The sequence below is a fragment of the Passer domesticus genome, chromosome 4 (genome assembly GCF_036417665.1).
Source record: "Passer domesticus isolate bPasDom1 chromosome 4, bPasDom1.hap1, whole genome shotgun sequence".
Classification (NCBI taxonomy): Eukaryota; Metazoa; Chordata; class Aves; order Passeriformes; family Passeridae; genus Passer; species Passer domesticus.
The window spans coordinates 9,461,514-9,474,738 of NC_087477.1; positions in this window are offsets into that span (position 1 = coordinate 9,461,514).

Here is a 13,225-nt window from a genome sequence, read left to right on the forward strand (position 1 = left end):
GGAATTTCAGCAGGCAGCCGGCCACTCCGGGCCACCGGGCCGTGGACACGAACCATGGCCTTTCCCCTGAGAAACAAAAGTCACCAGGCCAGGTTCCTGATGTCAGTTTGCAGGAGGCACTTGGCACTGTCAAACCAGACACAGTTGCCTGTGGGTGCACCTTGCATCTGGGAGATATCCTGAACCATGCGGAATTTCAGCAGGCAGCCGGCCACTCCGGGCCACCGGGCCCTGGACAAAAACGATGGCCTTTGCCCTGAGAAACAAAACTCACCAGGCCAGGTTCCTGATGTCAGTTTGCAGGAGGCACTTGGCACTGTCAAACCAGACACAGTTGCCTGTGGGGGCACCTTGCATCTGGGAGATATCCTGAAGCATGCGGAATTTCAGCAGGCATCCGGCCACTCCGGGCCACCGGGCCGTGGACACGAACCATGGCCTTTCCCCTGAGAAACAAAACTCACCAGGCCAGGTTCCTGATGTCAGTTTGCAGGAGGCACTTGGCACTGTCAAACCAGACACAGTTGCCTGTGGGGGCACCTTGCATCTGGGAGATATCCTGAAGCATGCGGAATTTCAGCAGGCAGCCGGCCACTCCGGGCCACCGGGCCCTGGACACAAACGATGGCCTTTGCCCTGAGAAATAAAACTCACCAGGCCAGGTTCCTGATGTCAGTTTGCAGGAGGCACTTGGCACTGTCAAACCAGACACAGTTGCCTGTGGGGGCACCTTGCATCTGGGAGATATCCTGAAGCATGCGGAATTTCAGCAGGCAGCCGGCCACTCCGGGCCACCGGGCCCTGGACACGAACCATGGCCTTTCCCCTGAGAAACAAAACTCACCAGGCCAGGTTCCTGATGTCAGTTTGCAGGAGGCACTTGGCACTGTCAAACCAGACACAGTTGCCTGTGGGGGCACCTTGCATCTGGGAGATATCCTGAACCATGCGGAATTTCAGCAGGCAGCCGGCCACTCCGGGCCACCGGGCCCTGGACACAAACGATGGCCTTTGCCCTGAGAAACCAAACTCACCAGGCCAGGTTCCTGATGTCAGTTTGCAGGAGGCACTTGGCAATGTCAAACCAGACACAGTTGCCTGTGGGGGCACCTTGCATCTGGGAGATATCCTGAAGCATGCGGAATTTCAGCAGGCAGCCGGCCACTCCGGGCCACCGGGCCCTGGACACGAACGATGCCCTTTCCCCTGAGAAACAAAACTCACCAGGCCAGGTTCCTGATGTCAGTTTGCAGGAGGCACTTGGCACTGTCAAACCAGACACAGTTGCCTGTGGGTGCACCTTGCATCTGGGAGATATCCTGAAGCATGCGGAATTTCAGCAGGCAGCCGGCCACTCCGGGCCACCGGGCCGTGGACACGAACCATGGCCTTTCCCCTGAGAAACAAAAGTCACCAGGCCAGGTTCCTGATGTCAGTTTGCAGGAGGCACTTGGCACTCTCAAACCAGACACAGTTGCCTGTGGGGGCACCTTGCATCTGGGAGATATCCTGAAGCATGCGGAATTTCAGCAGGCAGCCGGCCACTCCGGGCCACCGGGCCCTGGACACAAACGATGCCCTTTCCCCTGAGAAACAAAACTCACCAGGCCAGGTTCCTGATGTCAGTTTGCAGGAGGCACTTGGCACTCTCAAACCAGACACAGTTGCCTGTGGGTGCACCTTGCATCTGGGAGATATCCTGAACCATGCGGAATTTCAGCAGGCAGCCGGCCACTCCGGGCCACCGAGCCCTGGACGAAAACGATGCCCTTTCCCCTGAGAAACAAAACTCACCAGGCCAGGTTCCTGATGTCAGTTTGCAGGAGGAACTTGGCACTGTCAAACCAGACACAGTTGCCTGTGGGTGCACCTTGCATCTGGGAGATATCCTGAACCATGTGGAATTTCAGCAGGCAGCCGGCCACTCCGGGCCACCGAGCCCTGGACAAAAACGATGGCCTTTCCCCTGAGAAACAAAAGTCACCAGGCCAGGTTCCTGATGTCAGTTTGCAGGAGGCACTTGGCACTCTCAAACCAGACACAGTTGCCTGTGGGGGCACCTTGCATCTGGGAGATATCCTGAACCATGCGGAATTTCAGCAGGCAGCCGGCCACTCCGGGCCACCGGGCCCTGGACATGAACGATGCCCTTTCCCCTGAGAAACAAAACTCACCAGGCCAGGTTCCTGATGACAGTTTGCAGGAGGCACTTGGCACTGTCAAACCAGACACAGTTGCCTGTGGGGGCACCTTGCATCTGGGAGATATCCTGAACCATGCGGAATTTCAGCAGGCAGCCGGCCACTCCGGGCCACCGGGCCGTGGACACGAACCATGGCCTTTCCCCTGAGAAACAAAACTCACCAGGCCAGGTTCCTGATGTCAGTTTGCAGGAGGCACTTGGCACTCTCAAACCAGACACAGTTGCCTGTGGGGGCACCTTGCATCTGGGAGATATCCAGAACCATGCGGAATTTCAGCAGGCAGCCGGCCACTCCGGGCCACCGGGCCCTGGACACAAACGATGCCCTTTCCCCTGAGAAACAAAACTCACCAGGCCAGGTTCCTGATGTCAGTTTGCAGGAGGCACTTGGCACTGTCAAACCAGACACAGTTGCCTGTGGGGGCACCTTGCATCTGGGAGATATCCTGAAGCATGCGGAATTTCAGCAGGCAGCCGGCCACTCCGGGCCACCGGGCCGTGGACACGAACCATGGCCTTTCCCCTGAGAAACAAAAGTCACCAGGCCAGGTTCCTGATGTCAGTTTGCAGGAGGCACTTGGCACTCTCAAACCAGACACAGTTGCCTGTGGGGGCACCTTGCATCTGGGAGATATCCTGAAGCATGCGGAATTTCAGCAGGCAGCCGGCCACTCCGGGCCACCGGGCCGTGGACACGAACCATGGCCTTTCCCCTGAGAAACAAAACTCACCAGGCCAGGTTCCTGATGTCAGTTTGCAGGAGGCACTTGGCACTGTCAAACCAGACACAGTTGCCTGTGGGTGCACCTTGCATCTGGGAGATATCCTGAACCATGCGGAATTTCAGCAGGCAGCCGGCCACTCCGGGCCACCGGGCCCTGGACAAAAACGATGGCCTTTGCCCTGAGAAACAAAACTCACCAGGCCAGGTTCCTGATGTCAGTTTGCAGGAGGCACTTGGCACTGTCAAACCAGACACAGTTGCCTGTGGGGGCACCTTGCATCTGGGAGATATCCTGAAGCATGCGGAATTTCAGCAGGCATCCGGCCACTCCGGGCCACCGGGCCGTGGACACGAACCATGGCCTTTCCCCTGAGAAACAAAACTCACCAGGCCAGGTTCCTGATGTCAGTTTGCAGGAGGCACTTGGCACTGTCAAACCAGACACAGTTGCCTGTGGGGGCACCTTGCATCTGGGAGATATCCTGAAGCATGCGGAATTTCAGCAGGCAGCCGGCCACTCCGGGCCACCGGGCCCTGGACACAAACGATGGCCTTTGCCCTGAGAAATAAAACTCACCAGGCCAGGTTCCTGATGTCAGTTTGCAGGAGGCACTTGGCACTGTCAAACCAGACACAGTTGCCTGTGGGGGCACCTTGCATCTGGGAGATATCCTGAAGCATGCGGAATTTCAGCAGGCAGCCGGCCACTCCGGGCCACCGGGCCCTGGACACGAACCATGGCCTTTCCCCTGAGAAACAAAACTCACCAGGCCAGGTTCCTGATGTCAGTTTGCAGGAGGCACTTGGCACTGTCAAACCAGACACAGTTGCCTGTGGGGGCACCTTGCATCTGGGAGATATCCTGAACCATGCGGAATTTCAGCAGGCAGCCGGCCACTCCGGGCCACCGGGCCCTGGACACAAACGATGGCCTTTGCCCTGAGAAACAAAACTCACCAGGCCAGGTTCCTGATGTCAGTTTGCAGGAGGCACTTGGCAATGTCAAACCAGACACAGTTGCCTGTGGGGGCACCTTGCATCTGGGAGATATCCTGAAGCATGCGGAATTTCAGCAGGCAGCCGGCCACTCCGGGCCACCGGGCCCTGGACACGAACGATGCCCTTTCCCCTGAGAAACAAAACTCACCAGGCCAGGTTCCTGATGTCAGTTTGCAGGAGGCACTTGGCACTGTCAAACCAGACACAGTTGCCTGTGGGTGCACCTTGCATCTGGGAGATATCCTGAAGCATGCGGAATTTCAGCAGGCAGCCGGCCACTCCGGGCCACCGGGCCGTGGACACGAACCATGGCCTTTCCCCTGAGAAACAAAAGTCACCAGGCCAGGTTCCTGATGTCAGTTTGCAGGAGGCACTTGGCACTCTCAAACCAGACACAGTTGCCTGTGGGGGCACCTTGCATCTGGGAGATATCCTGAACCATGCGGAATTTCAGCAGGCAGCCGGCCACTCCGGGCCACCGGGCCCTGGACACAAACGATGCCCTTTCCCCTGAGAAACAAAACTCACCAGGCCAGGTTCCTGATGTCAGTTTGCAGGAGGCACTTGGCACTGTGAAACCAGACACAGTTGCCTGTGGGTGCACCTTGCATCTGGGAGATATCCTGAACCATGCGGAATTTCAGCAGGCAGCCGGCCACTCCGGGCCACCGAGCCCTGGACGAAAACGATGCCCTTTCCCCTGAGAAACAAAACTCACCAGGCCAGGTTCCTGATGTCAGTTTGCAGGAGGAACTTGGCACTGTCAAACCAGACACAGTTGCCTGTGGGTGCACCTTGCATCTGGGAGATATCCTGAACCATGTGGAATTTCAGCAGGCAGCCGGCCACTCCGGGCCACCGAGCCCTGGACAAAAACGATGGCCTTTCCCCTGAGAAACAAAAGTCACCAGGCCAGGTTCCTGATGTCAGTTTGCAGGAGGCACTTGGCACTCTCAAACCAGACACAGTTGCCTGTGGGGGCACCTTGCATCTGGGAGATATCCTGAACCATGCGGAATTTCAGCACGCAGCCGGCCACTCCGGGCCACCGGGCCCTGGACACGAACGATGCCCTTTCCCCTGAGAAACAAAACTCACCAGGCCAGGTTCCTGATGACAGTTTGCAGGAGGCACTTGGCACTCTCAAACCAGACACAGTTGCCTGTGGGGGCACCTTGCATCTGGGAGATATCCTGAACCATGCGGAATTTCAGCAGGCAGCCGGCCACTCCGGGCCACCGGGCCCTGGACACGAACCATGGCCTTTCCCCTGAGAAACAAAACTCACCAGGTCAGGTTCCTGATGTCAGTTTGCAGGAGGCACTTGGCACTGTGAAACCAGACACAGTTGCCTGTGGGGGCACCTTGCATCTGGGAGATATCCTGAAGCATGCGGAATTTCAGCAGGCAGCCGGCCACTCCGGGCCACCGGGCCCTGGACACAAACGATGCCCTTTCCCCTGAGAAACAAAACTCACCAGGCCAGGTTCCTGATGTCAGTTTGCAGGAGGCACTTGGCACTGTGAAACCAGACACAGTTGCCTGTGGGTGCACCTTGCATCTGGGAGATATCCTGAACCATGCGGAATTTCAGCAGGCAGCCGGCCACTCCGGGCCACCGAGCCCTGGACAAAAACGATGGCCTTTGCCCTGAGAAACAAAACTCACCAGGCCAGGTTCCTGATGTCAGTTTGCAGGAGGCACTTGGCACTGTCAAACCAGACAGAGTTGCCTGTGGGGGCACCTTGCATCTGGGAGATATCCTGAAGCATGCGGAATTTCAGCAGGCAGCCGGCCACTCCGGGCCACCGGGCCCTGGACACGAACCATGCCCTTTCCCCTGAGAAACAAAACTCACCAGGCCAGGTTCCTGATGTCAGTTTGCAGGAGGCACTTGGCACTGTCAAACCAGACACAGTTGCCTGTGGGGGCACCTTGCATCTGGGAGATATCCTGAACCATGCGGAATTTCAGCAGGCAGATGGCCACTCCGGGCCACCGGGCCCTGGACACGAACGATGCCCTTTCCCCTGAGAAACAAAACTCACCAGGCCAGGTTCCTGATGTCAGTTTGCAGGAGGCACTTGGCACTGTCAAACCAGACACAGTTGCCTGTGGGGGCACCTTGCATCTGGGAGATATCCTGAAGCATGCGGAATTTCAGCAGGCAGCCGGCCACTCCGGGCCACCGGGCCCTGGACACGAACGATGCCCTTTCCCCTGAGAAACAAAACTCACCAGGCCAGGTTCCTGATGTCAGTTTGCAGGAGGCACTTGGCACTCTCAAACCAGACACAGTTGCCTGTGGGGGCACCTTGCATCTGGGAGATATCCTGAACCATGCGGAATTTCAGCACGCAGCCGGCCACTCCGGGCCACCGGGCCCTGGACACGAACGATGCCCTTCCCCCTGAGAAAAAAAACTCACCAGGCCAGGTTCCTGATGTCAGTTTGCAGGAGGCACTTGGCACTGTCAAACCAGACACAGTTGCCTGTGGGGGCACCTTGGATCTGGGAGATATCCTGAACCATGCGGAATATCAGCAGGCAGCCGGCCACTCCGGGCCACCGGGCCCTGGACACAAACGATGGCCTTTCCCCTGAGAAACAAAACTCACCAGGCCAGGTTCCTGATGTCAGTTTGCAGGAGGCACTTGGCACTCTCAAACCAGACACAGTTGCCTGTGGGGGCACCTTGCATCTGGGAGATATCCTGAAGCATGCGGAATTTCAGCAGGCAGCCGGCCACTCCGGGCCACCGGGCCCTGGACACAAACGATGCCCTTTCCCCTGAGAAACAAAACTCACCAGGCCAGGTTCCTGATGACAGTTTGCAGGAGGCACTTGGCACTGTCAAACCAGACACAGTTGCCTGTGGGGGCACCTTGCATCTGGGAGATATCCTGAAGCATGCGGAATTTCAGCAGGCAGCCGGCCACTCCGGGCCACTGGGCCCTGGACACGAACGATGCCCTTTCCCCTGAGAAACAAAACTCACCAGGCCAGGTTCCTGATGTCAGTTTGCAGGAGGCACTTGGCACTCTCAAACCAGACACAGTTGCCTGTGGGGGCACCTTGCATCTGGGAGATATCCTGAAGCATGCGGAATTTCAGCAGGCAGCCGGCCACTCCGGGCCACCGGGCCCTGGACACGAACGATGCCCTTCCCCCTGAGAAAAAAAACTCACCAGGCCAGGTTCCTGATGTCAGTTTGCAGGAGGCACTTGGCACTGTCAAACCAGACACAGTTGCCTGTGGGGGCACCTTGGATCTGGGAGATATCCTGAACCATGCGGAATATCAGCAGGCAGCCGGCCACTCCGGGCCACCGGGCCCTGGACACAAACGATGCCCTTTCCCCTGAGAAACAAAACTCACCAGGCCAGGTTCCTGATGTCAGTTTGCAGGAGGCACTTGGCACTCTCAAACCAGACACAGTTGCCTGTGGGGGCACCTTGCATCTGGGAGATATCCTGAACCATGCGGAATTTCAGCAGGCAGCCGGCCACTCCGGGCCACCGGGCCCTGGACATGAACGATGCCCTTTCCCCTGAGAAACAAAACTCACCAGGCCAGGTTCCTGATGACAGTTTGCAGGAGGCACTTGGCACTGTCAAACCAGACACAGTTGCCTGTGGGGGCACCTTGCATCTGGGAGATATCCTGAACCATGCGGAATTCCAGCAGGCAGCCGGCCACTCCGGGCCACCGGGCCGTGGACACGAACCATGGCCTTTCCCCTGAGAAACAAAACTCACCAGGCCAGGTTCCTGATGTCAGTTTGCAGGAGGCACTTGGCACTCTCAAACCAGACACAGTTGCCTGTGGGGGCACCTTGCATCTGGGAGATATCCAGAACCATGCGGAATTTCAGCAGGCAGCCGGCCACTCCGGGCCACCGGGCCCTGGACACAAACGATGCCCTTTCCCCTGAGAAACAAAACTCACCAGGCCAGGTTCCTGATGTCAGTTTGCAGGAGGCACTTGGCACTGTCAAACCAGACACAGTTGCCTGTGGGTGCACCTTGCATCTGGGAGATATCCTGAAGCATGCGGAATTTCAGCAGGCAGCCGGCCACTCCGGGCCACCGGGCCGTGGACACGAACCATGGCCTTTCCCCTGAGAAACAAAACTCACCAGGCCAGGTTCCTGATGTCAGTTTGCAGGAGGCACTTGGCACTCTCAAACCAGACACAGTTGCCTGTGGGGGCACCTTGCATCTGGGAGATATCCTGAAGCATGCGGAATTTCAGCAGGCAGCCGGCCACTCCGGGCCACCGGGCCGTGGACACGAACCATGGTCTTTCCCCTGAGAAACAAAAGTCACCAGGCCAGGTTCCTGATGTCAGTTTGCAGGAGGCACTTGGCACTGTCAAACCAGACACAGTTGCCTGTGGGTGCACCTTGCATCTGGGAGATATCCTGAACCATGCGGAATTTCAGCAGGCAGCCGGCCACTCCGGGCCACCGGGCCCTGGACAAAAACGATGGCCTTTGCCCTGAGAAACAAAACTCACCAGGCCAGGTTCCTGATGTCAGTTTGCAGGAGGCACTTGGCACTGTCAAACCAGACACAGTTGCCTGTGGGGGCACCTTGCATCTGGGAGATATCCTGAAGCATGCGGAATTTCAGCAGGCATCCGGCCACTCCGGGCCACCGGGCCGTGGACACGAACCATGGCCTTTCCCCTGAGAAACAAAACTCACCAGGCCAGGTTCCTGATGTCAGTTTGCAGGAGGCACTTGGCACTCTCAAACCAGACACAGTTGCCTGTGGGGGCACCTTGCATCTGGGAGATATCCTGAAGCATGCGGAATTTCAGCAGGCAGCCGGCCACTCCGGGCCACCGGGCCCTGGACACAAACGATGGCCTTTGCCCTGAGAAATAAAACTCACCAGGCCAGGTTCCTGATGTCAGTTTGCAGGAGGCACTTGGCACTGTCAAACCAGACACAGTTGCCTGTGGGGGCACCTTGCATCTGGGAGATATCCTGAAGCATGCGGAATTTCAGCAGGCAGCCGGCCACTCCGGGCCACCGGGCCCTGGACACGAACCATGGCCTTTCCCCTGAGAAACAAAACTCACCAGGCCAGGTTCCTGATGTCAGTTTGCAGGAGGCACTTGGCACTGTCAAACCAGACACAGTTGCCTGTGGGGGCACCTTGCATCTGGGAGATATCCTGAACCATGCGGAATTTCAGCAGGCAGCCGGCCACTCCGGGCCACCGGGCCCTGGACACAAACGATGGCCTTTGCCCTGAGAAACAAAACTCACCAGGCCAGGTTCCTGATGTCAGTTTGCAGGAGGCACTTGGCAATGTCAAACCAGACACAGTTGCCTGTGGGGGCACCTTGCATCTGGGAGATATCCTGAACCATGCGGAATTCCAGCAGGCAGCCGGCCACTCCGGGCCACCGGGCCGTGGACACGAACCATGGCCTTTCCCCTGAGAAACAAAACTCACCAGGCCAGGTTCCTGATGTCAGTTTGCAGGAGGCACTTGGCACTCTCAAACCAGACACAGTTGCCTGTGGGGGCACCTTGCATCTGGGAGATATCCAGAACCATGCGGAATTTCAGCAGGCAGCCGGCCACTCCGGGCCACCGGGCCCTGGACACAAACGATGCCCTTTCCCCTGAGAAACAAAACTCACCAGGCCAGGTTCCTGATGTCAGTTTGCAGGAGGCACTTGGCACTGTCAAACCAGACACAGTTGCCTGTGGGTGCACCTTGCATCTGGGAGATATCCTGAAGCATGCGGAATTTCAGCAGGCAGCCGGCCACTCCGGGCCACCGGGCCGTGGACACGAACCATGGCCTTTCCCCTGAGAAACAAAACTCACCAGGCCAGGTTCCTGATGTCAGTTTGCAGGAGGCACTTGGCACTCTCAAACCAGACACAGTTGCCTGTGGGGGCACCTTGCATCTGGGAGATATCCTGAAGCATGCGGAATTTCAGCAGGCAGCCGGCCACTCCGGGCCACCGGGCCGTGGACACGAACCATGGCCTTTCCCCTGAGAAACAAAAGTCACCAGGCCAGGTTCCTGATGTCAGTTTGCAGGAGGCACTTGGCACTGTCAAACCAGACACAGTTGCCTGTGGGTGCACCTTGCATCTGGGAGATATCCTGAACCATGCGGAATTTCAGCAGGCAGCCGGCCACTCCGGGCCACCGGGCCCTGGACAAAAACGATGGCCTTTGCCCTGAGAAACAAAACTCACCAGGCCAGGTTCCTGATGTCAGTTTGCAGGAGGCACTTGGCACTGTCAAACCAGACACAGTTGCCTGTGGGGGCACCTTGCATCTGGGAGATATCCTGAAGCATGCGGAATTTCAGCAGGCATCCGGCCACTCCGGGCCACCGGGCCGTGGACACGAACCATGGCCTTTCCCCTGAGAAACAAAACTCACCAGGCCAGGTTCCTGATGTCAGTTTGCAGGAGGCACTTGGCACTCTCAAACCAGACACAGTTGCCTGTGGGGGCACCTTGCATCTGGGAGATATCCTGAAGCATGCGGAATTTCAGCAGGCAGCCGGCCACTCCGGGCCACCGGGCCCTGGACACAAACGATGGCCTTTGCCCTGAGAAATAAAACTCACCAGGCCAGGTTCCTGATGTCAGTTTGCAGGAGGCACTTGGCACTGTCAAACCAGACACAGTTGCCTGTGGGGGCACCTTGCATCTGGGAGATATCCTGAAGCATGCGGAATTTCAGCAGGCAGCCGGCCACTCCGGGCCACCGGGCCCTGGACACGAACCATGGCCTTTCCCCTGAGAAACAAAACTCACCAGGCCAGGTTCCTGATGTCAGTTTGCAGGAGGCACTTGGCACTGTCAAACCAGACACAGTTGCCTGTGGGGGCACCTTGCATCTGGGAGATATCCTGAAGCATGCGGAATTTCAGCAGGCAGCCGGCCACTCCGGGCCACCGGGCCCTGGACACAAACGATGGCCTTTGCCCTGAGAAACAAAACTCACCAGGCCAGGTTCCTGATGTCAGTTTGCAGGAGGCACTTGGCAATGTCAAACCAGACACAGTTGCCTGTGGGGGCACCTTGCATCTGGGAGATATCCTGAAGCATGCGGAATTTCAGCACGCAGCCGGCCACTCCGGGCCACCGGGCCCTGGACACGAACGATGCCCTTTCCCCTGAGAAACAAAACTCACCAGGCCAGGTTCCTGATGACAGTTTGCAGGAGGCACTTGGCACTCTCAAACCAGACACAGTTGCCTGTGGGGGCACCTTGCATCTGGGAGATATCCTGAACCATGCGGAATTTCAGCAGGCAGCCGGCCACTCCGGGCCACCGGGCCCTGGACACGAACCATGGCCTTTCCCCTGAGAAACAAAACTCACCAGGCCAGGTTCCTGATGTCAGTTTGCAGGAGGCACTTGGCACTCTCAAACCAGACACAGTTGCCTGTGGGGGCACCTTGCATCTGGGAGATATCCTGAAGCATGCGGAATTTCAGCCGGCAGCCGGCCACTCCGGGCCACCGGGCCCTGGACACAAACGATGCCCTTTCCCCTGAGAAACAAAACTCACCAGGCCAGGTTCCTGATGTCAGTTTGCAGGAGGAACTTGGCACTGTGAAACCAGACACAGTTGCCTGTGGGTGCACCTTGCATCTGGGAGATATCCTGAACCATGTGGAATTTCAGCAGGCAGCCGGCCACTCCGGGCCACCGAGCCCTGGACAAAAACGATGGCCTTTCCCCTGAGAAACAAAAGTCACCAGGCCAGGTTCCTGATGTCAGTTTGCAGGAGGCACTTGGCACTCTCAAACCAGACACAGTTGCCTGTGGGGGCACCTTGCATCTGGGAGATATCCTGAACCATGCGGAATTTCAGCACGCAGCCGGCCACTCCGGGCCACCGGGCCCTGGACACGAACGATGCCCTTTCCCCTGAGAAACAAAACTCACCAGGCCAGGTTCCTGATGACAGTTTGCAGGAGGCACTTGGCACTCTCAAACCAGACACAGTTGCCTGTGGGGGCACCTTGCATCTGGGAGATATCCTGAAGCATGCGGAATTTCAGCAGGCAGCCGGCCACTCCGGGCCACCGGGCCCTGGACACGAACCATGGCCTTTCCCCTGAGAAACAAAAGTCACCAGGCCAGGTTCCTGATGTCAGTTTGCAGGAGGCACTTGGCACTCTCAAACCAGACACAGTTGCCTGTGGGGGCACCTTGCATCTGGGAGATATCCTGAAGCATGCGGAATTTCAGCAGGCAGCCGGCCACTCCGGGCCACCGGGCCCTGGACACAAACGATGCCCTTTCCCCTGAGAAACAAAACTCACCAGGCCAGGTTCCTGATGTCAGTTTGCAGGAGGCACTTGGCACTGTGAAACCAGACACAGTTGCCTGTGGGTGCACCTTGCATCTGGGAGATATCCTGAACCATGCGGAATTTCAGCAGGCAGCCGGCCACTCGGGGCCACCGAGCCCTGGACAAAAACGATGGCCTTTGCCCTGAGAAACAAAACTCACCAGGCCAGGTTCCTGATGTCAGTTTGCAGGAGGCACTTGGCACTGTCAAACCAGACACAGTTGCCTGTGGGGGCACCTTGCATCTGGGAGATATCCTGAAGCATGCGGAATTTCAGCAGGCAGCCGGCCACTCCGGGCCACCGGGCCCTGGACACGAACGATGCCCTTTCCCCTGAGAAACAAAACTCACCAGGCCAGGTTCCTGATGTCAGTTTGCAGGAGGCACTTGGCACTGTCAAACCAGACACAGTTGCCTGTGGGGGCACCTTGCATCTGGGAGATATCCTGAACCATGCGGAATTCCAGCAGGCAGATGGCCACTCCGGGCCACCGGGCCCTGGACACGAACGATGCCCTTTCCCCTGAGAAACAAAACTCACCAGGCCAGGTTCCTGATGTCAGTTTGCAGGAGGCACTTGGCACTGTCAAACCAGACACAGTTGCCTGTGGGGGCACCTTGCATCTGGGAGATATCCTGAAGCATGCGGAATTTCAGCAGGCAGCCGGCCACTCCGGGCCACCGGGCCCTGGACACGAACGATGCCCTTTCCCCTGAGAAACAAAACTCACCAGGCCAGGTTCCTGATGTCAGTTTGCAGGAGGCACTTGGCACTGTCAAACCAGACACAGTTGCCTGTGGGGGCACCTTGCATCTGGGAGATATCCTGAACCATGCGGAATTCCAGCAGGCAGATGGCCACTCCGGGCCACCGGGCCCTGGACACGAACGATGCCCTTTCCCCTGAGAAACAAAACTCACCAGGCCAGGTTCCTGATGTCAGTTTGCAGGA